The sequence below is a fragment of the Bacillus rossius genome, chromosome 1 (assembly GCF_032445375.1).
Source record: "Bacillus rossius redtenbacheri isolate Brsri chromosome 1, Brsri_v3, whole genome shotgun sequence".
Lineage (NCBI taxonomy): Eukaryota > Metazoa > Arthropoda > Insecta > Phasmatodea > Bacillidae > Bacillus > Bacillus rossius.
The window spans coordinates 113,810,519-113,838,027 of record NC_086330.1 but is presented as its reverse complement, the minus strand read 5'-3'; the positions used below and the strand labels follow the sequence as shown (position 1 = coordinate 113,838,027).

Genomic DNA, 27,509 nt, shown 5'->3' with positions numbered 1-27,509 from the left:
AAATATGATATTTTATGTACAAAATTGTATCCATTAAGTTTTTCTGCGGCAGTGTTTTATTCTATAGAATGGCTTAAAAATTTCAGTGTTAGGATATACGAGATATTAAGACTTTTTTAAACTGTAAAAGAGCGCAAAACAAAGGTAAATCGGCATAGTGCTAAATGTTCTTCATTTATAAATAAATAAATAAATTTCAACGACGGGCAATGGAAAATCGTGGCTGCAAAACCTCTTTCTAAGTAATTTGGCTTAAGAGAAAATAAAAAAATAATTGTATGAACTCAAGGTGTAACGTTAAATGTTCCATAATTAACGTGACCATATTAGAGGTATAGTAAGGGGGGCGGTATTGTGGTTTGATTTTACATTCAGGTGGTATTGTTCGCTTTGTTTAACTTATCTCAAACTAAACAGTTCACAAAAGTAGTACCAGTGGACCACGTATTCTTCTACCGCTATTTTCCTTTCAAATTGTTTGAAAAAAAACTTCACTTTGTTGTCAAGAGTTCGTAAGAAAACTCGAAATGTTGCTTTGCACGTGACACGCTTAAACATTTTAACTGTAAATTTACGAAAGCATCTTTGTAATCTAACGGGTATTATTTTTATGTTAATGAACAACTAAACTATCTTTATTTGAAAACGATTATTCAAGAATCGTCTTGGAGCGTTAATTTAAAAATTCAAAAAATTGTAGTCTACAGCAAAGACACTCATTTTTAACGTTCAAGATCACCCAGTTTAAAACGGAACACAGATATCGGACACCGGATGGGTGACTACGAATATTCAGTCTTCTGAAACTACGAACAATCCTTCGTTTACTCTAGGAGCATTCTCCGCTGAAATGAACGTGAATTTCCTGTAATTTCCAACAGATGCTATACGAGACACGTGACACGGACTCTAGGCACGAGTTCCCCGGGCGCCTTCGTAAACATTCATGAGCACAACTTTCAAGACGCAAGCAATGGAGTCCTCAATAACACAAGGTTAGCCTCACGCGTAAAAAAAAAAAAACTGGAAAAATTTTGGAGGACATGGAAGAAGAGCTGCAGAGAGCTGACCAACTTCAAAATGACGAGGAAAGGTTTTTTATAAGTTCAGCCTCATCCAATTTATCCCAGTCATCAAGTTTACGTTTCAATTATCGTATGAATTTGTTTCACTATTGTGTGTGAACGGTTTCTTGTTGTAAGCTAAAGTAGAAAAATGTGAGATTTATTACAAATTTATAAGCGTAAAAGTAAAAATATAATAAATTAAGAAATGAGTTATTAAATGCTTCTCGTGCAATCACAATATCAAAGAAACACGTCTCCTGGGATTTGTAATGTGTAGAGATTGGCAACGGCGCGCGCCATGAGCCATGCACTGCACTCCAAGAGTGAGACGGTGTATAGCATGGAGCGTGATGCGTGGCTTCTTATCGTCCGTCGCTCCCCGCCGCGATTAGTATTACGCGGCTCGCGCGCGTCGGAGAAAGTGCGGCGGCCTTTTACTTTCCTCAGCCGCGAGGGAAAGGAAAAGCGCGCGTGTGCTGCGGCGGCGCGGTTACTGTCGGAACTAAGCCTCGCCTAGAGAACAGGCAGAACGTAGCGCCAGTTTTGTTTACCCGTGGTGGAGTGATCCCCTTTCTTTCTTGGATGCTCGCTGGACTCAATCGCCCCACACACAATCACGCGTGCGCTGTATCTTCTCAACCTTGGGATCAGTCCGGCATCGCTATTCCTTGTTTATTAGTCTCAGGTGCGTGTACAGCTATAGCGCGTCTCATCGTTAGTTTGCACTGTGCGTTTAGATGAGCATTTTCCCTCTCTTTCTAATGAACAATTATCGCCATTAGCGCTATCCTAGTTTCTGAGTGCTGTGTGGCCAGATATACACCAAATAGCACAACAATTTAAGGGCTCCGCCTAACCGGGCACACACACGGTGCGCAGAGTTTCAGGAAAAACAACGCGATTTCAAAACTACTCAAGATATCCAAGTGGGGAATGTTTACGAAAAGCATTGAAGAATTTGCTGAAAGCCGAAAAATACTTTTGATTTCGGATTAAGTTTTAAAACTGTGTTATTAGAAGAGTGAAAATCGCTCAAAGGCGTGTTTTTGGAGTAATGTTTTGGCTTAAAACAACCGGTACAGATTCATGAAAGCTCTTAAGGCTGTTGGATGGTCGGGCGCTGGCATCTTGCCATTATAGGAAAATCAATGTTAACTAAATTACATTTTATGTAGGCACTAAATAAGATAAAAAGGTGAAATAAAAACCAAAACGCAGATAATGCAGATATACACTTGCGTTAATACCCAATTTTTTAATAACATTTTCACATAGTTTTTAAATGACTTGTTCATTTTTCAATACTCCATTGTAAACAGGCTGCCCGTTTTATATATAAAATGAATATTAAGGCATATTCTGCAAATTATTTAAATCAAAAAAGTTTCAGACCGCATGTCTCTATCTGTAATAGGAAAGCTATAATATTATATTTGTTTTATTGAAATAATTTGGCAGGGGCAAATATCTCAGATGAGCGATGGCTAGCTGGGTGAGGGGGGCAGGAAGGGAGGCAAGCTGTCAGGTAGCTGCCTTGATGACTGGAGGGGGGGGTGGTACTAATCCCTTCCTGGAGCTGTTTACAGTTTGTAGGTCGTGACTCACCACGGCATCGAAACTCTGGTATATTTTCCCCCCTTCGTTCTTGACAAGTTGACTTGACTCAGTTTGAATCCTAGACCCTAAAACAGATTTCGCGAACTGGTATACCATATCACTTCAGTGTGGGACACCAAATTATAAGTGTATATTACCATGTTACTGACGATGCAAATAGATTTATGTAATTTACTATGTGTGCAATTTGTGTGACACTGATTATAAACCAGTTATAATGAATAGCCAAAGTTATTACAACTTCAGCATAACATTCGTTAACTGCTTTATTTACACATCGCGGACTTAAAATGGATTGAAAATATGTATCATTAATAATATATATGGTAAACAAAATGTTAAATATCTGAAAACAAATTATATAGTCATATCGTTTAACTAGGGACCGATAAAGTAGGATATTTTTTCCAAACTTAAACATAGTAAGTAGTATTCATTAAAATACCTCTATCGAATTCGTATACTTATTTAGAAATGAAATATTTATTATATTTAGCAGATTAAGTGTGATTACGCGTGCAATCTTGGCGAGTGAGCATACATACAAATAAAAAAATTGCTTACAAACCGTTAGTACATTGGGCCTGCGTGTTATCTGACAACATATACATAACTGTTATTGTAGGGTCAGTGAGAAAACTATTTTGCAATGTTTGAATGATTTCACCTTAATTGCGCAAAGCAAGTATTGTTGGTAAATCAGCCAGAAAACTACGTAATTATTTATTACGCTCAGTTGCGTTCATATTTAAAAAAAGGAGGAAAAAAGTATACCAATACGGAATTAAACATTAAACGTATATGTTTCACTGCTCCAGTTGTCTGTATATTATAAATATATATATTAATATACGACAACTTACATTGCTGTAAATATTTTGCAGCATTGCGAAGAGTGTAGAATTATAGTGTACAGTAAAATGTAGGACCGGGACCATATGTGCGTCGCATCGTTCTTTATTTCAGCAATATAAGTTTACGCTACTGAATACACACATGCCTACATTATATACATACATTAGCATAATATATCTGAGGACATAGAACAAGTTATAGTTATATAATTTATATGCGAGTTATATTTAAATTAATGTTGCATTTACTTCACGAACTAATCACAAACATTATTATTAAAATAAGTGAATATCTAATCAGACAAAAGTTATTAAACTATACAAATAATACGTTCTTTGAATGTTTGATGCAATGGTAAATCTTGATTCAGTGAAGTCTTTTGGACATACGCCATACAAATAATAAAACAACTCACTTAAACTTTAATTTATATTTCTTAATCTAAAAATAATAGTGCTTACCCAATTTATAGTAGGCCAATATATAGATGAAATTATTATATTTGAATTCTTTTGGTTAATCACAATTAACAGCCATTATTCTGATAAATTGCAAGTCCCGTGTATGTTTCAGTTGCACTCATAACACAATTCATCTTCATATAAAAAATATGGATTATTTTACAGGTTTACTGATCGACGAAGTCAGAATAAGTAGAGAATTTTGGTTCAGTAAAGTGCTTCCAAAACTTCAGACATTTTACAAGGAGTGTCTTCTGCCTGAAATAATAGATTCGCGGAGAGCTCGAGGGCTGAGCATCAAAGATCAGCCATACATTCAAGATGCAAAGAAGAAACTGCAGCTTGACAAACATAAAACAAGAACAAAAAGTATTTGATGTAATTTGGGAGGTAATGTGTAGCTTATATGCGTGTACTTTATGTACAGATATGTAGGCATATTGTAGATATTGTAGGTATGTTTGTTTTTGAATGCCTAAAAAAGGTTATCAACCGATAAAGTAACTAATAACGCAATTTAAAAGCCTGCGTGTTTCTCTCTCTCACTCCTTTTTACATCGCACATTCTCTGATCAACTTCTGTAAAAAAAAATTTTGTGAAAATCAATTTTCAACATGTTTTTGTGGCTTGTTGCTGAATTAATAATAACTACACAATAACGTGATGACTTCTAAATCACATATAAAAAAATTTATTTGCTTATATAAATTATAAGTAGATTTCTTCAGGCTTTGCCGACTTCGGAATAACGATTACTAGGTACAAAGATTTGTCTTAGGTCGTGCAAGTGTTTCAGATTATGCCTGTGGTAAGAGAAAGGATTTATGTTTCTTGCAGGAATGAACAGTAATTTTTTTTAACAGAAAAATTAATGAAAAAAATTATTAAAAATTACTTTAGTACACTCTGTAATTCGTTGGCATATTAAATTTTGTTTCGAAGGCATAAGAATTTCACCGAAAGGGAAATTTACTAGCGAAGAAATTTCTTGCTCATTATGGTGACCTTTGAAACAGTTTTGAAGTATGCTCGTATAATAAATGTGTGTATCTACAATATCAGTATAAATGCAAATTTAATAGAATTACATAATTATATTTATTTATATATTTGTGTAATTATAATCATGATAAAAGGTTAAAATAATATTGCAAAGATTATATGTATGCTGCATACTGTACACTTTATTCAGCTTGCAAATTATTTTTTTTACTCTCCTGAACCATACAATGATAACACAGTTGCCCATATTTATTATTATTTTTTTTAAACGCACTGTGCTATTGCATAATCGAAATTCCGTCCGTATAAAATTTTAGGTCAGCTCATTTCTGAATAAATTATTGTATTAAATATTTAAAACTGTTTTTCACGAGACAAAAATAATCCTCACTTAATTAGTGTATTTTCACTAATTTAATACACTCATTATTGGATTAACAGAAGTCTCATTTGTCACGTAAAGTTAGAAAACAATGTTTTTCCAAATTCAAATAGCAAATTATAACATGAACAATGCCGTTTTAATAGTAGGGTATTGATATGTAGCTCGCTCGTCGTAAGTCTTCAAGAAAGTTAGTGCGTCTCTGCCCATTTGTATCCTTCCCCACGTTCAAGTACACATATACAACAAGATGTAACCAAACCAACTACGTTGTCATTAACTTGACTGTGGATTAAAGGAAGGCTTCATTGTTCAATGTCTTCACTTCAAATTCAAATCGAAATTTCGGAAGTTAATTGCCTATAATGTGCAATAAAACGTAAACATCAACAATTCAAGTATATATATTTGGGGACTAGTTAAGTACTGATCTTTACTTTTATTCTTAAACGACACTTACACAAGCTTATTATTTACAGTTAGGCTTACGAAAAATATCTGGATGACCAGTTATGAAAAAATATAGTAAATAATATAACATTTACAGCACAGTACGTACGTGCTCATCTAAATTGAAGTTTGGTGGGAGTTTGTACGAAGTAGAGTTTGGTTCAGGTACAGAAAATTAAGGATCTTTTAGTCATCTCTGCTAGTGTCAGAAGGATCATTACAGTGCTGAAATACGTTTCGCTGTAGAAGACTCGCCAGCTTGCGGAGGGTGGGGTCATGGGTTCGAGTTTCTCGTGCGACATGCATGAGCGTGGTGGGAGTGTTTAATGTCAGGTTGATGTTTGATTACTAAGTCATCCTCATTACCTCCACAAAGTCAGCCTACGGACTAAACAAATAGGGGAAGTGTTTGAATATTTATTTACACAAACGATTATTTCACCAGTAATAACTTATAAAAATCCAGTGGTGGAATATTCACTCACGCTTTACATACCACGTGGCAATTTCAGCCTTTGTGGTATATCTGCTTCTGGTTTAGATATTTTTTCAGGCTAATGATGTATAATTCCGCCAAACGTTAACAATAGTATTGCCATGCAGGAAATGCCATGTGACTACCACAAGAAAATGCTTTCAATCGGAAGATGCAAAATACGCATCAAAGTAGATCTAAGCCAGAAGTAGATCTAACAAAAACGTTGAAGTTACATTGCGGCACCTATAAACAACTGTAATACCACAGTCGTGCGACATATTTACAACTAAAGTCAAATAAAATTCAAAATTTTTTTCAATAATTTCTTGTTGTGTATTACACCAAATATTACATAATTATAAGTGGTAATTTAGTATTGACATACTTTAATGCCACATTAATTACTTTTAATCTCACAGATGCTGGAAATTTGACATGTATTGCATTTTTTTAAAAGTACAAGTACAGTATTATAGTGATCACGGAAGCGCCTTAGATAGAGAACTGCAGTAAAATGCGAACGATGCTAAAAAACCAGACAGGAAATTAGGTGATAAATCCATACCACCTGCGTGGCATAAAAACTGATAAAGTGGATATCACACAACTTAGTAAGACATATGGAATTAATTATGCCACAAAGAAAAAAAACGTAGGTATATCTTACTCGAGGCAACTACAATCGAATGGCTACCGAAAGAAAAACACCACTAATTTAATAAACTTTTCATGTAGGCAATTTTATTTAGGTTTGGCATAAACGAAAAAAACTGCTAATTAAAAAGTTCAATTAGCGTGCCTTAAAAACGACGCTTTTATTATAAGCAACTGTGATGCATTTATAAATTAGAATACAAATGTGTACTCCACGTGACTGAAAGCTTCCCAACTACGCACAGGGATAAAGCCTTGATTCTGCGTTCAAACAATAACTTGTTTTTGTCAGAGATATACACGGAGACATACTCAGTAATTCTAGAAATATCGAAGGTGAATTGTAGATACGCGTAGATATAGGCCCTACATAAATTAATACACGTATGCGTTGCCTTCCATTACTATTTATGATTTCTTTTACTGCAACATCGGCAGGCAGACTATGTAGGGCCTAAATGTCGCTGCGCGAACTTTCGGTGTTATTTTGAAAAGACCTTCTAGTTTCAAATGATGTCGCACATAGAATGTGTACGACGCCTTTTACAGGCATGTTCAACGGAGATGTATATCAAACAAGCAAGAGAAAATAAACACATATGGCACTGTGAAAACTTAATTATATGTACCACTTTGCAGAGTTCGCAATATCAAAGTATTTATTTTTAAATTCTGTGTAGCATTTTGATATCTATAACTTATTGAATTAAATTATTGAATTCACGAATTCCACCATTTGTTTTTCCTGAGCTCCCCATAACACCTCGACTCGCCCCAGGACAAGCAGCATGAGATGCTTCCTTTCCTCTTTTCAAACAAGGGATTACGATAATCCCCATTAGTGAAGCACCCAGCTGTGTTGACAAGGGTCGACAAGGCGTGTCATTAGCCTGGAGGGACAAAGGTGGATTGTAAGGCCAAATTCGCCTGAAAATTCAGAAGATGCTACTTGTCATACATCCGTGCATTTAGATAGGCAATTTTTCATATTTTACTGGAGTTCTTGGCAACCAGTCAACGGCCTTTTAAGGGACTTGCATTACACCTGTATCTTCATTTCTCCGCCATATAATGTTAGAGTCACGACTCAAATTTCGCAGTTTTCCTGTGACGACGAGAAGACGCGCTCCAGTTCAAGACCTTGCGCTTAGAGGCGATCCGCGCTAGAAACACCAGCGAACGTCGCACTTATCATCCCACCTCACTAACACAGATAAACCCCGACCAGACGGCGCCCTCAAGATAAAACTTTGCGCTATATTGACTTGTGTAAGATATTAGAAACATTGTATTTTGTAAAGGAAAATTATCAAGAGCATAATTTGATAATATTCAATTTTTTTTATTTCTAATGAGCCGTAATTGAGAGATGTCATCTTGGTTTCAACTGTTTTTTCAATATTTTTTATATCATTTTATAACAAAAATTTTTCTATTTTGAGAACAGCACATAATTTTATAGAATACCTTCTTATTGATAGTGACTGATTCTTACAAATAGTTTCTCCTGTGAAATAATAAAATTGGTGTTTAGCGTTGAATTAATATTTTTTGTCAGAATGACAACTGTAATAATACCGTCAATAGAAACTAATTTATGGTCTTGGAAAAATAAAAAATAAGCATAATTAAAAAAAAATAAAAATTATTATTGAAGACGGTACACAAAATAATATTTTTAGTTTTAACAAGACGAGTTACTACTCGGCGGTTTCATTTATTCCATACTGCATAGTACGTGTGAGGTAGAGTTTCATGGCAACTGTCGAAAGATTTTGATGAGTTAGTTCGTGTCGATTTATGCTTGGAAATTTTGTGTTTGATGTAATGGAAATTTTAAAAAAAGATTAGTAAAGATTGATCATCTATGTAGTGTCTAAATATGTCTAAATTGTAAATAAGTAATCTTAACCACTGGCTAAATAATAATAATAATTTCACTTTCAATATTAAACCGATAATAACAATTTTTTTTCTATTAAACCACAGTAAAAAATCTAATACGCACAAAAGTATTCACAAATATGAACAACTCACCCGTGGAGAGCTTTGAAAGAATTTAAAAAAGCTCTTTCCTTAAGGTACTTTGCTGCGGAATGAATCAGCGAGATCCTGCGTGCCCCTGGTCGTGACATGAGGCGCTAGACGCATCGTGAAGCGGGACCAGCCTCACGCCTGGTGGACAGGCACACCGCAGTGCGCTCACGAGCCGCGGGCAACATCCTTCACGTCGGGGTTCCCCCGGCTTGAATCGGGGCCACGGAAGTGGCCGAGAGTCATTTAACATAATGTCATTTGACCGCCAGTCGTTTCTCCGACATTTCCGTGGTACCTCAATTCGAAGGTAACCGCGGAGATACTCGAGGTGTTCAACAAAGCTAAGAATGAACTTGGCATTTACGATACAAGAGTCCGCCGGTTGGTGCAGTGACGTTGCAACATCCGCAACCAGCCTTCAGTTTTAACATCCGCTGCAAGATTGCGTGTAAAAATGTTTTGGATTTAAAATCAACACAAACAATAAAACAGATGAAGCTAGGAGCAGCCTCTCAGGTAGGTGTTTGGCGGTCGCTGTGTGCATTGAGAACTGCCTACCTGCCAGGCGCGAGAGACACGAAGCTTCGCGTCGTGAGAAGGCATCTACGGAAGTTGATGTTTTAAAACCCGGGTCGACAAATAATATCACGTAGATTTTTTTAAGATGACTAAAAAAGGACAAGGGTTACAGAAACCAACGGTTGATTTCAGAAGTGTAAAGAATGGTGCGAATAGCATGTATTTCTTTATTGGTTTCGACGTCTCTTCGACAAATGAGGTCATTAGGTACGGATGCGCTGAACTCTGTAGTTCAAAGCAATCCGGGGGAAGTCATAGGACTCAAGGAAAGCAAATCGCACAAACATGGGTCCTCCCGAGCGAAGAAGTCACGATCGTTCAGCCATCCCGCGCGGCGCAACTCTGCTGGGAGGAGCGACAGAGAGGTGTGTGGAACAGGTTGGTGGGGAAGCAGGAGGAGGGGGGTGAGGAACAGGCTTTCTCCGCGCGGCGGGAAAGTGACGGACGCGCGCAGAAGAAGAAAGTGTCCGGGGCAGCAGACGAAGCGGCGGCGGCCGCAGCGCGGGTGATTACAGTCATTAAAACCGCCGGGGGGTAGGGGGTGGGGTGGACGCTAGAAGGGGAGGGGATGGGGTCGACGAACTGCGGCGTCCTCTGCAGGGTCTGCCCCTCCACCCCCTACCCCCCTCCTCGGGGCCACTTTCACCTCTCCCCGGGGACGAACACTCCCGTAACAGCGCTGATAACAGACGTACTTACGGACTAGCGATGAATAAAGGACCAGCAAAGTTAGCGTTATGACTACCATTATAGGTTTGAATGGCATTTTCATTGGGTCATGACACGTCCCGTAGGACATGAAACCAATAATGAAATATTGTAACACTTTGGTTGTATTTCTTGTAATCTCACATATGATTGATCCCTGGAAGTTAGGGCTGTAATAACACATTCACATAGGAGTGTAGCAGGATGTAGCAGCATCCAATGAACGAAACACCTCGACTTATTTGTGCGCAAAGGTGCCGAGTTAAGCCTGGGACAGAACATAGCGCGAATTGCACAGGGGTCTAGGGATGAGGTGGAGCTACGCGATAAATGATTCCAGACCAAATATTGGATATCTTGCTTGCCAATAGATGTGTGCACGGCGAACGCGGATAGTTTGTTTAGGTTTTACATATACATAGTCGACAGCGAGGTGTCAGAGAAGAACCTACTCCATACTCGTTAGGGGGCATCCATTAATTACGAGAGGTGTTTTTAATTTAATTTGGAATTTGGACCCCTCCTTTCACCTTGGTGAGATTTCATGAGATGTGGTGGGACATCCATCCGCCTCACGTGAATTTTACCCTGTAATTTCTAAATAACTAAAAATTTTAATAACCTGCGTAGCGGGGAATTTTCCGAATGTAATATCCACTTGTGCGCTACTTGTTATGGCCATAGAAATTTACTAATACTGACTATACCCAAGATTGCTTTTGTAATACAAAATCAATCTCTTCGAACTCAAAACTTTTTTTTCTTTTTGAAACTCTAAACGTTTTTATTTATTCTCTAAATAACAAACATTTCCGTAACCATGAAAAACAAAATACGGGTAAAATGGAGTAGGTACTCCAAAAAAACTTAAAATAATAAATTTCATTATTTTAATCGGTAATAATAATGTATATATTTTAATTAAAAAGTTTACTTGAGATCTCCAATAACCCCCACCCCTTTTTCTCTTTAAATGACATTTGGTGCTATTTTTCTGGACCTCCACCCCCCCCCCCCCCCAATCATGAGGTCACGTAATTAATGGATGCCCCTCAGGGAAAATTGGGAGAAGGCATCGGCTACGACTAGGAGATCGGCAAAAATTTGCGTATTAATTTCGTTAACTGATAGGACCCGGGAATTTTGTGAACTGGCATCAGGCTAAATTCAGAGCCTTATATTTGCTCTACCAATAGTTGACACTGGCTTATTTCTTAGAACTGTTTTGCTGTCGTTAGTTGGCACTACCTGACTACTACGTTTATCTAGCTCCTGACTCACGGTCATAGAGAGACGTATCTAAGTAACTGCGGTCCAAACACGAACACAATGAAAGCGTATAAAGGTTTGCATTCCAACTTGCGACCAGATGAATCCGCGAAATTTCTGTAGCTCTCGTGATTGACTACAATTTAAACGATTTTTACCCTTTTGTTTCTTCTACGATGCGTTAATTTGGAGGGCTGTGAGATAATAAATATCTGTCAGTGAAGCATCCAGTCCACGGATACCCAGCTGAGAATTTTCGGAAGTCATGAACCTAGGAACACGTGTCATTGCCCAGCGCGTGCAGAGGTACTGTGTGGGTCATTGAACCCGCGGATTTTCCCAGGTCCGAGCCTTTTGCCTGTTGCAAGAAACAAACTCAGCACTTCCTTGTAGTGATTGCAGGGGGGAAACAACCGATAAACCAAAACCAGAATGGCTGGAAAACAGTGCGAACCCGGGTCTCCAGAAATGCGAGTCAACTGTTCAATACCTCAGGGTTTGCGGAAACCCGATCTAAAAAAAAAATGTGTTTTTTTTTTAATAAAACCCGTTTTTTCGATATTACTTGATTTTTTTTTCTTCAAAAAGTCTGCATTTTGGTGATTTTTCTGAACCAATAAACTTGTTAATATTAACCCTATTGAACCTTTTGTTTAGTTGTCTTTACTCTTAGTTTTTCTAAATAAAATATTATTTTTTATGAATTTCTAAAGGGTTAGTTATAATAAGCTGAAATCAGCCTGTATTTTGTAATTTAGTGTGCATTTATCATTTTCGTATACTTACTTTGTGAATTGTAATAGAACATGTTAGTTTTATAATTACATTTTTATTTACATTAGTTTTCAACTGGGCTTTATTGAAAAAAAACGCCTCAAAACCCGTGGTTCAGGTTCATGGCTGCCGGTCCTACCTCACTCGGTTTGTTCGATTTACGAACTCATTTACCACGTATGTCCGAGTTTCACGACAGTTAAGTTTTTGATAACTAATGACTAGTAGCTGTATTCTTACATGAAATACTATTATTTGGAAACAGTCTAGATTGCAAAAGTTTCTACAATTGAATGACACTTGTCACTGGATAACGGGTTATTTAACAAGGAACCAATGAAAAACGCCTGGGAAAATTTTTCGACAGGATCACGTGCACCCCGGAGAAACATGTGAAATGTGGTAGTAGCCAAAGAACACGTGACATCAACATTTTTATGCACATTTTTGTGAAGTCTTGCCTGGCTATTTAAAATAGGGCGAATTTCGAAGATCTTTGACAATACGTCGAATTATTTAATTTATATTCTCTTTTTTTTTACTTTGAAATAATTCACTAAATTAAACAGGAAATTTAGCACTCACAAAAGCAAGCTTGTGTATGAGTGCGTCTAGTAACTTTGATCCAGGTACGATATTTTGACTAATTTAAACATATTAAAAATTGTAACAATTGACAAATAAATTAAAAAATTCAGAAGTCTTACATAATTAGTTAATAAAGTTTAAAGTTAAAAAGATCAATTAATTCAAATACAACATAAATAAAAAGTAAAAAATTATACTTAAAAAAGTACAAGTACTTAAGTTAGACAGTACATAAAAATTAGTTAATTAGTCAATAAATATCTTTATTAGTTCATTTATCCAGCCATAGGTTCACTTTTTTTTCAGTAAGAGACACTACCATTTTTTTAAGCAATATTTTAAAGATATTGTGATATTCTAATTATATTTACGACTTAAAAAGCGTATTTCTTTTGGAGTGACAGATGCAAGTAAACAGACGTGTCATTTCTTTACAGATAAGCTTATTTTGTCAGCTATGTTGTCGAATCGTGAGCTAACGTTGGCTCCGTGCGAAGTGGTCACAAATCTGGCAACGGCGTCAATAATCTGTGGTGGATGCACGTGTGCTATCCCCAAGATACCCGGCAAGCGTGGGTTCAACCCATTAGGGTATTTTAGGTATTTATGTGCGAGAAATGGGCGCGTGGCCACCACGTGCGATAGAAGCGAAACTTCCCGCTTCAGTAACACACTTGAACAATAAAACAACATTTACAATAATTAGAGCCACGGAATTTTCGCGTATTCATTTAGTCGCAAGCTAGAATGCAAACCTCCACACTGTCGCACTGTGTTCATGATTGGACCGCAGTTATCTGGACACGCCCCTCTACGACCGTGAGCCAACGATGTCCAGCTAGGAGAGAAGTAAGCGAATCAGGTAGTGCCAAATAACAAGGATAAAAATGTTCTCGCTAAGAAATCAACCAATGGGAAAGTAAACATGGGTCGAGCACACCTATAACTTTGAATTCTATCCTGAGGCCAGAGGAATCCGCGAAATTTCCAGGACTCTTAACAATAATTCACTTTAACGGTAACACCAAACAGTTCAGTGCACAGTTTGTTTCACAGCGAATACCACAAAGTCCAGGAAATGCGCAGCTGGGGTACGCCTGGGTGGGTTCGTCGCTGTTTCCAGCGAGGAGCGGCGGTCGGCAGGACGAGTGTGTCAGCAGAGTCAGCAGCGTAACTGATGCGTGGGAGCGCTCGATATCCCCCTCGCCCTTCGATTCATCACGCTCTTATGAATCATCGCCTCGACTTACCCTACCGACAGTTCAGAAGTTTCATTTCAAAAACAATAATAATTACCACTACAGACGTACCGACCAATACATTCATCAGTGTGCTTGGTATTTTAACGGAACTCATCATTTTGTCGTGACGATCAGCAACGGTATAGCAGGCCTGTTGTGACTTTTCAAATCAAGCTTAAAGTAACTATCAACGTACACACGATTTAGAAAATTACAGTAGTTAATTTCCCCCTTGTGTTCGCAAACCAGCATTCATAATAACGCTGCGTTCACAATGACACTACGGCCGCTACGTGACAGCAAAATATCCGTTATTGTGAACAAACTGGTTTATACACGCGCGACAAACAAATATAAACGATTTTATATAAAATATTTCATACGTACCAAACATACAACAACCAACAAATATTAATCGTTGTTTTTGTAATAATTTTTTAAAGCTAAGATTTAAAATTGATTCGGAAAAAAATTCTGCGTGGACACATTTAAAAGGTTTCTCGTATCAGTTTAGTAAGCTAAACCTTAGCAAATACCCGAAAAATAACCGTATTATCAATACACCAGTCTAATATTCTTGGGAAAAAATAATATTCCGAGGCTTATTTCACTACTTTTCGATGCCAATAGGAAATCTTGATAGTCAAACGTTGTCGCGCTGATGTCGCAGAAGCGACGAGCATGATGGGTTGTAATTTTTTTTTTTTTTGCGCCGCACCCCCGCGATATTGTCATTCCAGCTCGAGAAGTGACGCGAACCTTTGATGATGCCAGGCGATACGTCTTCATTTGCACTTGCGTGCTAGGCTCGCTCCTGCGCCTGGCAGCCGCTACTACTCCGAGCAGCGCTGGTGTGCGACGGGTTGCGTACTTGCTAGGGGCACCGCACGAGACCACGCTGAACCGCGCTCGTCAGCAGTAGCAGATGAATGAGAGTGTGCGAACCTTTACTGGCATGTAGAATAGCCTCTGTGAAAAGTGAAACAGGAGGTAAAGTTTTAAAAATTGGAGCACAAACAAGGTTTTTTTTTTTCATTTCAGAAAGCAAATAAAATGTGTTTAATGTCATTATTCCTTAAAAAAAAAAAACTTTTTGAACTTGTAAACACGGCAACGGGAATTCATATTTACAACCTAAGAGATACTAATTACTAAATTATTAATACACATTTTAAAACTCAAATTTGCTATAATATCACTCTAATTTTTTTTAAACAGTTTAATATTTTAACATACTAGAATTTAGGTCATAAGATTAGTCCATCTTTTTAAAATGAATGTATGTTTTGTTTAATGTGTGAACTATGTCATATCAAAAATTTCAATTTATACTGGCTGCTTTGCATGAGCACATATTATATACCTATTGCAAAATATATGTTTTTCGCACACAAATCGATTAAGTGCAGAAAAAAAGTGAAAATTGCATTAAACATACTATACATATTAAAGTTTATTTAGAGTGAACAATATTTTTTTTGCTTTCATTTTCATTTCATGTTTTTTTTTTTTAATTGAACACAAAAATAAATCCAATGAAAGTTTTACTTCATATAACAAAACAGTTCTTGTTTTTCTGTGTCTGAACTAAATAAGTTACACGCCAGACAAATTCTTGACACACAAAGATCGCAGACTTCCAAGGCCTTTGTCTAGAGTGGCTTGGCCGCGTCGAAGGCGAAGATTTCAATGACCTATCGGTCGAACTGCAGGTAACTGAAACCCTGATGATGGCGAATGCAAGGTTGACCGAAACGTCAGTGAAATCTTCGCCTTCGACGCGGCTAAGAGCCGGAAGCCAAGCAACTCTAACATGCAGTTTTCAAATATACGTATGATATATTGAAGAAAATTATGGCTATTTAAGTCATTGAGCAACATCATTAGGTCAGCGAACGCAACGTATTTTAAAACTTCAGATAAGCCGAAGAGTCGAATTTTAGGAAATGCTGATCTAATTTTAACGTTAAGTGCTTACACGTGTCAGTGCCGATCACATTAAGGAGAAGATATAGAAACCGATTATGCCATGTTGGTGTTCTACGGTTTTCAAGCCATAACAATTTTTATATTTTTTTAGTATTGAAAATTATATTTATAGTTATGATTTACAATATTTATAATATATGTTTAATGATATTATTACTACAGCTGTACTAAACGCAAAATAATTCACGGTGAAAACATGTTGTAACCGCAACATTGTAAAAAATGTTCTTAAATTTACAGAGAACGCCGGTTACAATTAATCCAGGGATCTTCGTAAACTTACGGGTTTCTTCGTTAAATTACGGGTGCTGTGTTTACTTACTTTGAAAATGAATCCACAAGAATCTTCTTGGTATAATAGTCAAACATTCAAAAACTTGCTACGACTCCTACAAAAACACTCCTATTTCTTCTACGTGTGCTCTTACCCCATAAACAGAGCTCGGAAGTGGAAATACGAAGCAGTTTTCACGAAGATCCAGTTATCTGAAATTACGAATAACTCTTCGTTTATTTAAGGTTAATTATTCGTCGAAACGTTCGTAAATATATACTGGAATTTCTAAGAGTAAATCATAAACTATGCTTTAACGAAGCCAATTTTAAAAAATCGAGCGATACAAATTAGTTAATGCCTATAAACGGGTGAAATCATGATTGTGTATCTTGAGATCCTATTTCTGTCCCTTGATTTGCTTTCTTAATCGGAGAGAGAATGGGTGATTCCCGAGATTTCATAATCCGGCTGCGCGATGCGGACGTAACGACTCGGCGAGCGAGAGAGAGAGAGAGAGGGAGAGAGGGAGAGAGAGGGAGCCGCTAGCGAGTTGTTCCCGAACTGCCGGCCGGCCGTTGAACCTCGCCGGGGCACGTACAGTCGCGGCGAGACGAGCTGCAGCATCCCGCGCCGGCCGCCGAGGGTTAACGTACGATGCCCGCGCGCCGCACGACTCGTGCGCGTGGCTGTACGCCGTACTCTCACCTCCCTGCTCGCTTCCTCTCGCCATGCCAACGTCTTGGCTGACGAATAACACACGGGCGCCATTTCAATAACAAAGATCAGAAAATGCTGGACTTTACAGTGACTTGCATTGGAAATAAAAATGTTACCTAAAGTATTTCTTTTGGTGGATTTTGAAGAAATATTACCTATTGCATTCGTTACCGAGGAACGATTATGTTCTTATTTCTTAATCCCTAAAACGTTCCTTAATGAGCGAAATCGGACCAAATAAGGATGGTTTCTGGAAAACTAAAAAAATCCCCATTGCAGCCGTTTAAAGTTATTAATTAAGCATGGACACTCATTAAAGCATTCTTGTAACCAAAAATTTAAGGAACTCCCTACCCGTTTATTTTAACTCAAACAGGACTTGATACATGACTACTTTCCTACGTTCAAATTAAAGTATGTAAAGCACAGCGTTTAAAATCGTTTGCCACGTAATCTATTTTTCTTCATATTTTTAGCTAACTAAAATATATTTATAAGTTTTAACATGACAGAAAAATGTAGTTGTTTTCAAAAATCGACAGTTTCATTGACTTTCATGTGATAGTCCCTGCTTGTGTGGCGGAAAATTAATGAAGTTATTAATGTTCCAGCGAAGCTTCATAAAGTATTTATTCAGTTTCTAACCACTGTATCTTTGATGTTGAAACCAGTCGCTTGCTCACGCACCTACTATTATTTTCATCCGTTATAACGTAAAGAATATGATGGCTTACGGAAAAGCTGAAGTTCGATGTTCCGTTTCCCAAGGCGACTTATTGTTCGTTCAAAATGTGTGTTTAAAAATATACCTATAGTTTGTGTGGCTCTTAAAGCGGCGGCGCATCCACTTAGACAAGCTTGTGTGGAAATACTTGTCCATCAGTTCATTATTTTATTAATGAATTTTATCTTTCCACGGAATTCAATTTTCACAGTTTACAGATTATTACTGTTTCCCCCCCCTTTATTTTAACCTTCTTGCCCCATCCTCTATGTGTACGACTAAACGCTTCTTGTAACGATGGCAAAAAAAAAAGAGAGTGTACTATCATAATGCACTTTTTTCCTAAACCTAATAAAAGATTATTGATTTCAAATGCTAACAAACATCGTGACGGTATTTGTTTAAACCACCAAGTGCAAAGAATCATATAGTTTTCACAGGAAGGTTTGTGGAGCGGCTTTCTGTCACTGTTTTGCTGACTGATGATAGAGGCTTGGTTAAATGAATGATATACACTTCAAACAACGAAATAAAACCAAAATCTCCATAAAAATGATTACTGTATTCTTAATTTTACATGACACGAAAGTGTGTTTAAATACTGTACGTTATGCATACATAAATATCATTAACTATTTACATGCCAGTGAATTAACTCTACACTACGATAGATTAAACAATACAATTTGGCGTTACTATGCATGATACTTAAAGGCCAAAATTTTATTTTTCCTTACGTTGTATGAATGCTTTTATGTAAATTACTGACTGTTTACAAACACACGCTAAGGAGTATTTCGTGTCCTAGGATCTTTGTTTGTAATCAAACTGCGACTACTATTAAACGAATGCAGATCGACGAGTCCATCTAATAATGTTCTGGTCTACACGTGCTCTTCTTTTTAAGGTAGTGAAAATTCGTCACATCATTATCACCTCGGTTCTTTCTTAGTTGCTGTACCTCGGAGCATATGCACTTGTGAACCTTTTGTCTTTTGTAACCATAGGTAAGCAGTGAAAAATGACTATTAAATAGTAGTTGTGAAATTGTTCCATGAGGAAATCGCGTTGGAATTTATTACTAATAAAACCCTTTTGTGAAGAGCCTAGAACTTATTCCAGGTGAATTCCTCTCGATCGCATTTTCCAGAGTCGGGAGTACAGATTAATTGTGAGAAAAGTTTTATTATCAGCTCAGTGATGTTTTACACGCTTAAAGTCACAGAACCTTTCTGCACCACTTGCTTTTATTTTGGACTTAACGAGCATTTTACCCATCTTTTTAAACTCCCAACTGGCTTATTCATTTTTTTACTGGCTTCTTTAGATCCTTATTCAACCAATAGATTTCAACAACGGTTTTACTATCACCAAATTCATATAAAAAATGTTAGTATTTAATAATATTTCCTGTTATCTTTCTTATAAAACAATCACAAGTTTTTTCTATATTTCAAAGCATGTCCGAAAACTGTAGAAATGAGTATTGAAGATTTGGTAACGTATTTTGTGCACAACTTATGGTGTGGTTTCCGTTTTCTATAAAAGGGATATGTTTATAATTTAGGACGCCAATCCACTTGGCTCATTCATAAACTGCATTGTGTTATTTGGAAAATGTATGTTTTTAATATCAACTGAAAAAAACAGGCCCCAGGCTGTTTAGTTGTAAAAATATCACATTCATTAGGCATATGTTGATTTAGGAATACACATTTTGAAGATATTTACCATGTTCATAAAAGTGACTGGTGCGACAAAAATATATATATCTACAACTTCTTTATAAAAAATCACAAATTTATACTACCATACGACAATATTTACGACTGATTATAAATGGGTCACATACTCTCCCCTAATAAAGTTTATGGCTTAGCGGGCAAAATTTATGCCCATTTTTCTGTTGATTTTAAGTTTTTGATTTTTCTTCTAAAGTATCAAGGGCATTTATAGCTGTGTATATACAAACAATGTGTGCCAAAATAAACAGGATGTCCAAAATTATAGATGTGAAATTATTGTGTGAACTACACAGACAAAGTGTGTTCGTATGTATTTAAGACATATCTTGAAACGAAGACAAGAGACTAGCTATGATGCTATCTAAAAACATCTAAGACAGTGGTCCTCAAACATTTTTGAATCCCATGACATTAGGATTTAGTCAAAATGTGCTGTATCCATTCTTTAAAATGTTGTCAGAAACGAAATAAACGAAAAATAAAAACAATTAGAATTTACCCCTTATGTTTTATGGCACAATTGTTGTGAATCTAGCGCATATTATAGTGGTTTTATCGTTACTACGTAATTGATAGAAAAAAACTATTATCTTTGGAAGAGTAAATATAACCTTTTGGACAGACACACTTCAATAACTGTCTCCTCAGCTAATGTATTGTAGTTGCACCATTTCGTACACACACCATAATATGCATTAGGATGACTGTTTTTTCCAAGAGGATTTGTTGGTTTTTTTGCAAAATGGAAAAAGTAACGTAAATCAAATAAATGACATTTTAAAAAAACATGTTTTACTATTATTTACTGTCGATATGCCAACCAATATTTTTCAATGTTTATAAAATACGATTCTTAAATCAAGAAGCTGTAGTAGAAAATTATACTAAAAATAGAAAAAAAGTATTAAATTTTAATTACAATTCCTGTTAAGGACAATAAAAAATTTTCAAAACTTTTTTTTTTCCTTACGGTTTAATTTATTTCGCTCATTTGATGAATGAAAAACTAAGGCAAGATTTCTTGCATTCGTTATGAACTGCATCCAACAGAAGATGAGCAGTCACAAAAGGGCCATCAGAAGTCTTCCTTGCACGAGGCCCGCCTGGTGAGTGCGGAGTGCGAGAAGAGTGGCGCTCGCTGAGACTTTGTTCACGGGCCGTGAGTGGCCCGCGACCCGCCGGTTCAATGACACGTGGTGGTTCGCTGCTTGCTTAGATTATTGTGCGCTTTATCCATGGGCGTAGCCAGAATTTGTGAAGAGGGGAAAGGGGGAGGGAGGGCTAAGGGTATGGATAATATTCCCACCCTTAAAGGAAGGGTCAGAGGGGCTCCCTGGTTTTTTTTTTAAATACTTGATGCTTGAAAGCGTTTTTTAAGGCTATGTAAGGGTCCTTAAGTACTTGTTAGATCCTTACACTGCGAATTCTTATGATTACTTCTAAATACGTCTAAATACGTGTTTAGGGAGAATGCTACACAGAAGAAAAAAAAGTTCTTTACAAAAGATTTCCTTGGAAACCAGTTGCCAAGAAATATTTTTTAAAATGCTACTAGAAAGTTATTGTAACTTTGTACAACACATGACAATGGTAAGTTTTGCATGTATGAAATACGTCTTTTCGATATAATACTGAGTGTTACTTTTGTATTTTAATTAATGTTTGATTCAAGCATACTTTTTAAACCATGGAAAAGATAATCGTATATTCAATATTTTGGCTTTATTTTGTTGCATCATGCTTATTAATGTGCGCAGTTAATACTAGAAAGCTATCCAGGGAACGGGTTACAAATAACTTGAACTATTGGAGGGACTGGTACAACACGTGTGGCAACTTGCATCCGTATATTTTAGATTTCGTGGACATCAGGAGATGTACTAAGCCTATTGGTGTGCCAAAATAAATTTTAAGGTAGTGAAACTATCATGAAATACATTTTGTAAACTTGAATAGTCATAACAAAATACAATCGCAACTTTAAAAATAACTATAATTTAGAAGCCAGGAAAATTATGTTGAAACAAACATGGCGTCAAGAAACAAATATACTGAACACATTTTTGATTCTCTAAAGCTTGCGAACGCGGCGCTATTTTTTAAGTACTTTTCAAAATAAAATTTGCAGTACAATAGATAACAAAATTAAACTGAAACATTTTAAATCGCTTATTATATCACTAAGTATAAGTATGTATATTTGTTTTTTTGCTTAAACGACAGAAATTAGTATGTAAATACTTCCTACAAATCAACCTTGACCTTATTGAGTTGATTCGACATTTAAGATTTAACAGTAAAAATTTTATCACGAATTTTTTTAATTTAACATAGCGTCAAATATATGCAGGCACTCAGTTTATTGTTTCTACAGTATGTGGAACGCTGCGCTATCTCTGCATTTCAATATTAACTAAATGATTGTCAAAATTGTAATGCGTATTTTTTAAGTTGTCATTATTTATTGTTGTAACTATAAATTATAACTCGAAGAATTAAACTATAGTTGTAATATTATAAAGTATAATTTGGCACATAAATAAGGCTTAATACATCCCCAAATGTTCGCGTAAGTTAATATATACGGATGAATCACGCGGGTCGGCCATATTTTCGAAATTTCTATGATTTCCACAGATGGCAGCACCGTGTTTATGGACACATTTCCGTTCCAATACACTTCCGTTCCATATACGGAATTACACATAAAAAACCGGATGGCCTGTACGTGCACTTAAAGTTGAGCTATCGAACAGCATAAATATCTAAATAAATATTTATAAAACAATATCAAGATATATACTGAATACATCTGAATTTTTTTCTACAACTGCTGACAATTTTTTTAAGTGAATATACTGTGGATGATTTTCTTCCTCTAAAGTTTTTTAAAAGTTTACATTTTTTTAGGGTGGCGATAAACGCCTCATCATTTGGCTGTACTTCGTAACGTTTTTCTTAGCGTCTGAAGGAAAACTGATTCGCTCAACTCGACTAAACCAACTGGAAATGCGTCAAGTAAACCAACTGGAAATGCGTCCGGGAAACCAACTGGAAAAGCGTCAAGGAAACCAACTCAGAACAAATATTCGGGACCATCCTAAAACCCGATCTTGGAAAATTATAAGAAAACCCTTCAATAAAAGGACAGACGAAAGTTTTGAGCCTTTTCTCTTATCTCGCCTTGTTCCCTTGCAGACTTCAACGGTCATTGATCCTTTGGAGGACTTCTTGTTGGATCATCATTTTTATTTTCTGTCGCGCGCTCAGTTCTGCCACAATAGCCTACGTGTGCATTAGTGCACCAGAACTGCAATGCTACCCGGTTCTAGTCACTTGCCCACTGCGTAGAAGCATGCTGGGCAAGACTTCACAGTGTCATCCGCAGCAAATATTTTTAATATTTTTATTTATGGGATGCTAATAAAACTAATGTTTCTGTTATACTGTATTTTTTGTAAATGAAACAGAAATATTCATGTAAAATTACACATATTTGTACATTTACACGCAAACGACTGTATCACTTCAAAATAGTATTCACAGTAATACTGGGTTTGGATTCTTACCCGGATACTATTACTTTGTCTAGTCTGTGTACTTCCAATAGTTAAAGGTATTAGTAAATTATTCCCTGAATAGCTTTCCAGTATTAACCGCATAATAAAATAAAATAAAGTCCAACGATTGCAATTTCAATTATCTTTGCCATGATTTATAAATTTATGCCTGAATGAAATATCAATAAAAATATAAATTTATGCGCCCATTTTTGTAAGAAATACTCAGTATTATCTCAAAATTATATTTCATATATGTAAAAATAACCTTAGCCATGTGTTGTACAAGTTCATAATATTTTTGTAGTATACTCAATATGTCTTGGCAACTGGTTTCCAGAGGAATTTTTCGTATAAGTACAGAAAATTATTTTCTGTGTACATTTCAAAATTAAAATTTGTTCTTTTCTTTCACTTGAAGAAATAAGTATCACTGTTTCTATGTTGATAAAATTTAAACTTATAATTGATGGAAGACATAAATTTAAAAAAAAAAATACGTCAAGTAAGACTACATCAATACAATACACTTTTAACTACATAGGTCTAGCTACAATGGTATATTTAAGTTACCGAAACGAGTGTTCGAAAAATTGTTTCTGGTGGTTCATCCCCCTTTTATTTTTCCTATCAGGAAATCATTGAAAATCTTCTGATACGCCTGATGAGCAATAAATAAATAACTTATGCTTAGAGATACCGGGCGTAATGTAGCGCTACCAGTAAACATCCAACATTTTTGTTGGTCAATGATTTGATAGTTTTTAAACTACTTGTACCTATTGATATTAAGTGAAACCCAAAGAAAGAGATTTAATGCACATTTATCTGCAGTCTGCACTCCTGTTAATTATATATACATATTTTTAAATTCCACTTTTCAAATCATCCGTCGGGCACTGATTTCACAAACAACGCACAATCTCCCATTGTCCAGTGAAATTCGGTGTTCTGAGTACAGATTAAATATTCAAGCCTTATGTAGAGTATTTTTCCCTTTGGCTGCACTGACAGCGAGACAAGTGTTGTCCGGTAGAATAGGGACGGCAGCTGGCGTGACCAACTGTGAAGTCAACAAATTTTGGCATACACTTATCCCACTTAAAAACATTTACCTAAGTTCAAGTCGATTCATATTGAGCCTTGTTGTTACTAAAAAAAAAAAAAAAAAAAAAAAAAAAAAAACTTTATATCAGAACGTCGTTATTGTAGAATTCATATATGTATTAGCACAATGAAGAATTATGAAGGAGAAAAAAACCTACTGCATGAAACATTGCTTTAAAAATACCTGAGGCACAAAATGGCGTACCAACAGATTGCATAGGATCTTCTAGTAGGTGGTTTGTAAATGCCTAAGTCATACAAGAATATTCAACAAACGAATACTCGCTAATATATATATATACATATATATATATATATACATATATATATATATATATATATATATATATATATATATATATATATATAGGTATGAGGCTTCGATAATACTCATTTCACAAGTGTCTCTCCTTGAAAATTCTTGACGATACTGTGGTCGTCACATTCTCGCCAGAATGATGCAGTTTACTAAAACGAGCAAATCACATTCGAGCCAGTACCCTTCCCGATTAAAGCCTTGTTAATGTGAAGTCCGTGAGTTATTACATTCTTTGAACGGTACCCCAGGAACCGGTTTCCTACGCGGAATTTATGTTTTCTTAGTTCGCGGTTAACAACAGCCGTAAATTCAGTCCGGACTTAACGACTGGGGCTCGTCCAACCGCTGTGTCTGCTCATCCACTACCGACCTTCGTGCATGGTATCGATATCTCTAAGGAAAATATTAATAAATCAAAATAAACACTGCGCACAATTTTTTTTTTCTGTATTTCTACAAAAGATTCTTTTGAAAACCAGTTGCCAAGATATAGCCTGTAAGATTACAAGAAAGATATTGTAACTTTGTATAACTTACGGCTATGGTTATTTTTTATATAAATGAAATACATTTTTTCGAGATAAAACAAAGTATTTCTTACGAAAATTTTATATTTTAATTGATGTTTCATTAAGATATATTTTTTTTTAAACCCATGGAAAAGATAAACTAATATTCAACAATTGGACCTTATTTTGTTGCATAATGCTTATTTAATTGCGCAGTTAATATCGGAAAGCTATTCTGGGAACGGTTTACAAATAATTTTAACCACTGGAGGTACTGGGACAACATACCCGGTAAGAATCCGAGCCCAGTATTACTGCGAACACTATTTTGTAGTGGTACAGTTGTTTTCATGGTAAGTGTACAAGTTTACAATCATCTGTAATTGTATTTGAATATTTGTGTTACATGTACAAGAATGAAGTACAGTGCGGCTGGATTCCTGGCGAGGCAGAAGGGTGAAGCTCCGCGCTCTAGAGCCCTGGTGCGGTGGTGACTGGGCGGAACTCCAGGTGAGCTAGGGCGAGTTCCTCGGAGATGGGACAGGCACAGACCGCACCCTGAATGTCTGCGCAGGCGCAGCCCGCAGCGGGGAGGTGAGTGAATCCCACGTCCAGCCTAACCTCAAACCGCGCCGGTCATCCAACATACTTCCAACTGCACCGTAAACGTTTTTGACATGAATTTCCGACAGTAATATGAATGTCTAATTTCGTGTTGGTCGTCACTTCGGTTGAGTATTCGACACCGTTTAACACTCGTAAACTATGAAAGCTACAGAGGTGAAGTAAATATATATTTTAGTAGAGCAGACATCGTTCGTTGTCGTTTCGTATGACTTCCCCGGTTATCATTTGCAGTGATGAAGTAATGAGCGTTATTGTGGAGCGTCGAACTGAAGTCAGTGAGAGTTAACTCCGAAATAATAGACCGATTTGCGTAATTTAAACATTTTATTTTGTTCGTGAGTGAGCACTGAGTGGTTCTAGTTTGAGTGGAATAACTATAAAGCTTTGGTTTTGGAGCCATTAATCGCAAAATGCCTAAGTGAAAACGGGTTATGTTGGAGAAAACTAGAAAAACAAGCAAAATCACCCGAGCAGAAGCAATCAAAAATGCAGAAAAGTGTCGTAGGTATCGAATAGGAAAAAGTAGCCAATAGAAATGAGCCAGTGGAGCAAAACGAGTCCCTGAACGAGGCGTGAAATTGGCGCTCAAGCAAGCTTCAGCCGTCTACCTCGTGAGATGCGACCGAGAATGCAGAGCATGGTTTGATAATGGACTTGGATACGTTCTCTGATGATTCTGATGTTGATACGGAGTCAGTTGAGCCAGTGGTTGTGACTGATGGGCCGAGTCTGTCGCGGCTAGAGCAGACGATTGAGAGTAGCAGTAAATACTCGACGGCCGATAAACAATTTCTGGGTAAACTAATTATTTTGACGTGAATTCGATGAACTATACGATGATTAGATGAATTCGACACCGTAATGATTTATATAACGCAATTATATTTATTTGCCTACCATTTATTGTTTATGAATAACAGCCTCTGAAAGAACATGTTTTTGGTGTCGCAATTGTTCTGGCGTGGCCGCCCGACCGTCAAGTAAGATATTCGCCGAATTCACGCCAAAAATAAAGCAACATAAATGCTGTTAAATTATTTTATTTATTTCACTACAACATTCCCGTTCATCGCGAAGGAATTTCATGAAACAAACCCCTGGCGGCTGTAGTCCAAATACAGTCTACCCAGAATTTGTTTTGTAAATGGAACATAAATATTCATCTAAGAATACAGAATTTGTACATTTATATGAAAACAACTACATCACTACAAAATAGTGTTCGCAGTTATACTGGGTTTGGATTCTTACCCGGGTATTTATGATTGGTGTTGTCCCAGTACATCCAATACTTAGTTAAAGTTATTTGTAAATCGTTCCTGAATAGCTTCCCAGTATTAACTGCGCAGGTACTAAGTATAATAAAACAAACATAAAGTCGAATTATTGAATATTCGATTATTTTTTCCATATTTTAAATTTATTTATGTTTGAATGAAACATCAATTCAAATACAAAATTATGCGCTAATTTTCGTAAGAAATACTCAGTATTATCTCGAAAAACATATTTCATGTATGCAAAAATAATCATTGCCAAATGCTGTAGAAAGTCACAATATATTTCAATTTGCTGTATTCTTCTAGTCGGGCAATTCAAATCTTGTGGCTACAACCATCCATTACAGGCAAGCTAAAAACATGGCGTCCCAAAACTGCAATCGCTGGGGTGTGACTTTCGAGAAGCAGGTACCAGTGTGGACAGTGGCGGGCGCAGGGAGGGAGGATTGGGGGATACAATCCCACGATAAATTTTAGAAACAATTTTAGAAA

General features: G+C 36.4%; 1 protein-coding gene across 3 annotated transcripts in view; it reads right to left on the bottom strand.

Moving 5' to 3' along the window:
* The window catches only part of LOC134542448 (ecdysone-induced protein 74EF-like), a 507,486-nt gene that overhangs the window by 363,635 nt on the left and 116,342 nt on the right, over window positions 1-27,509 (bottom strand). The window lies entirely within an intron of this gene.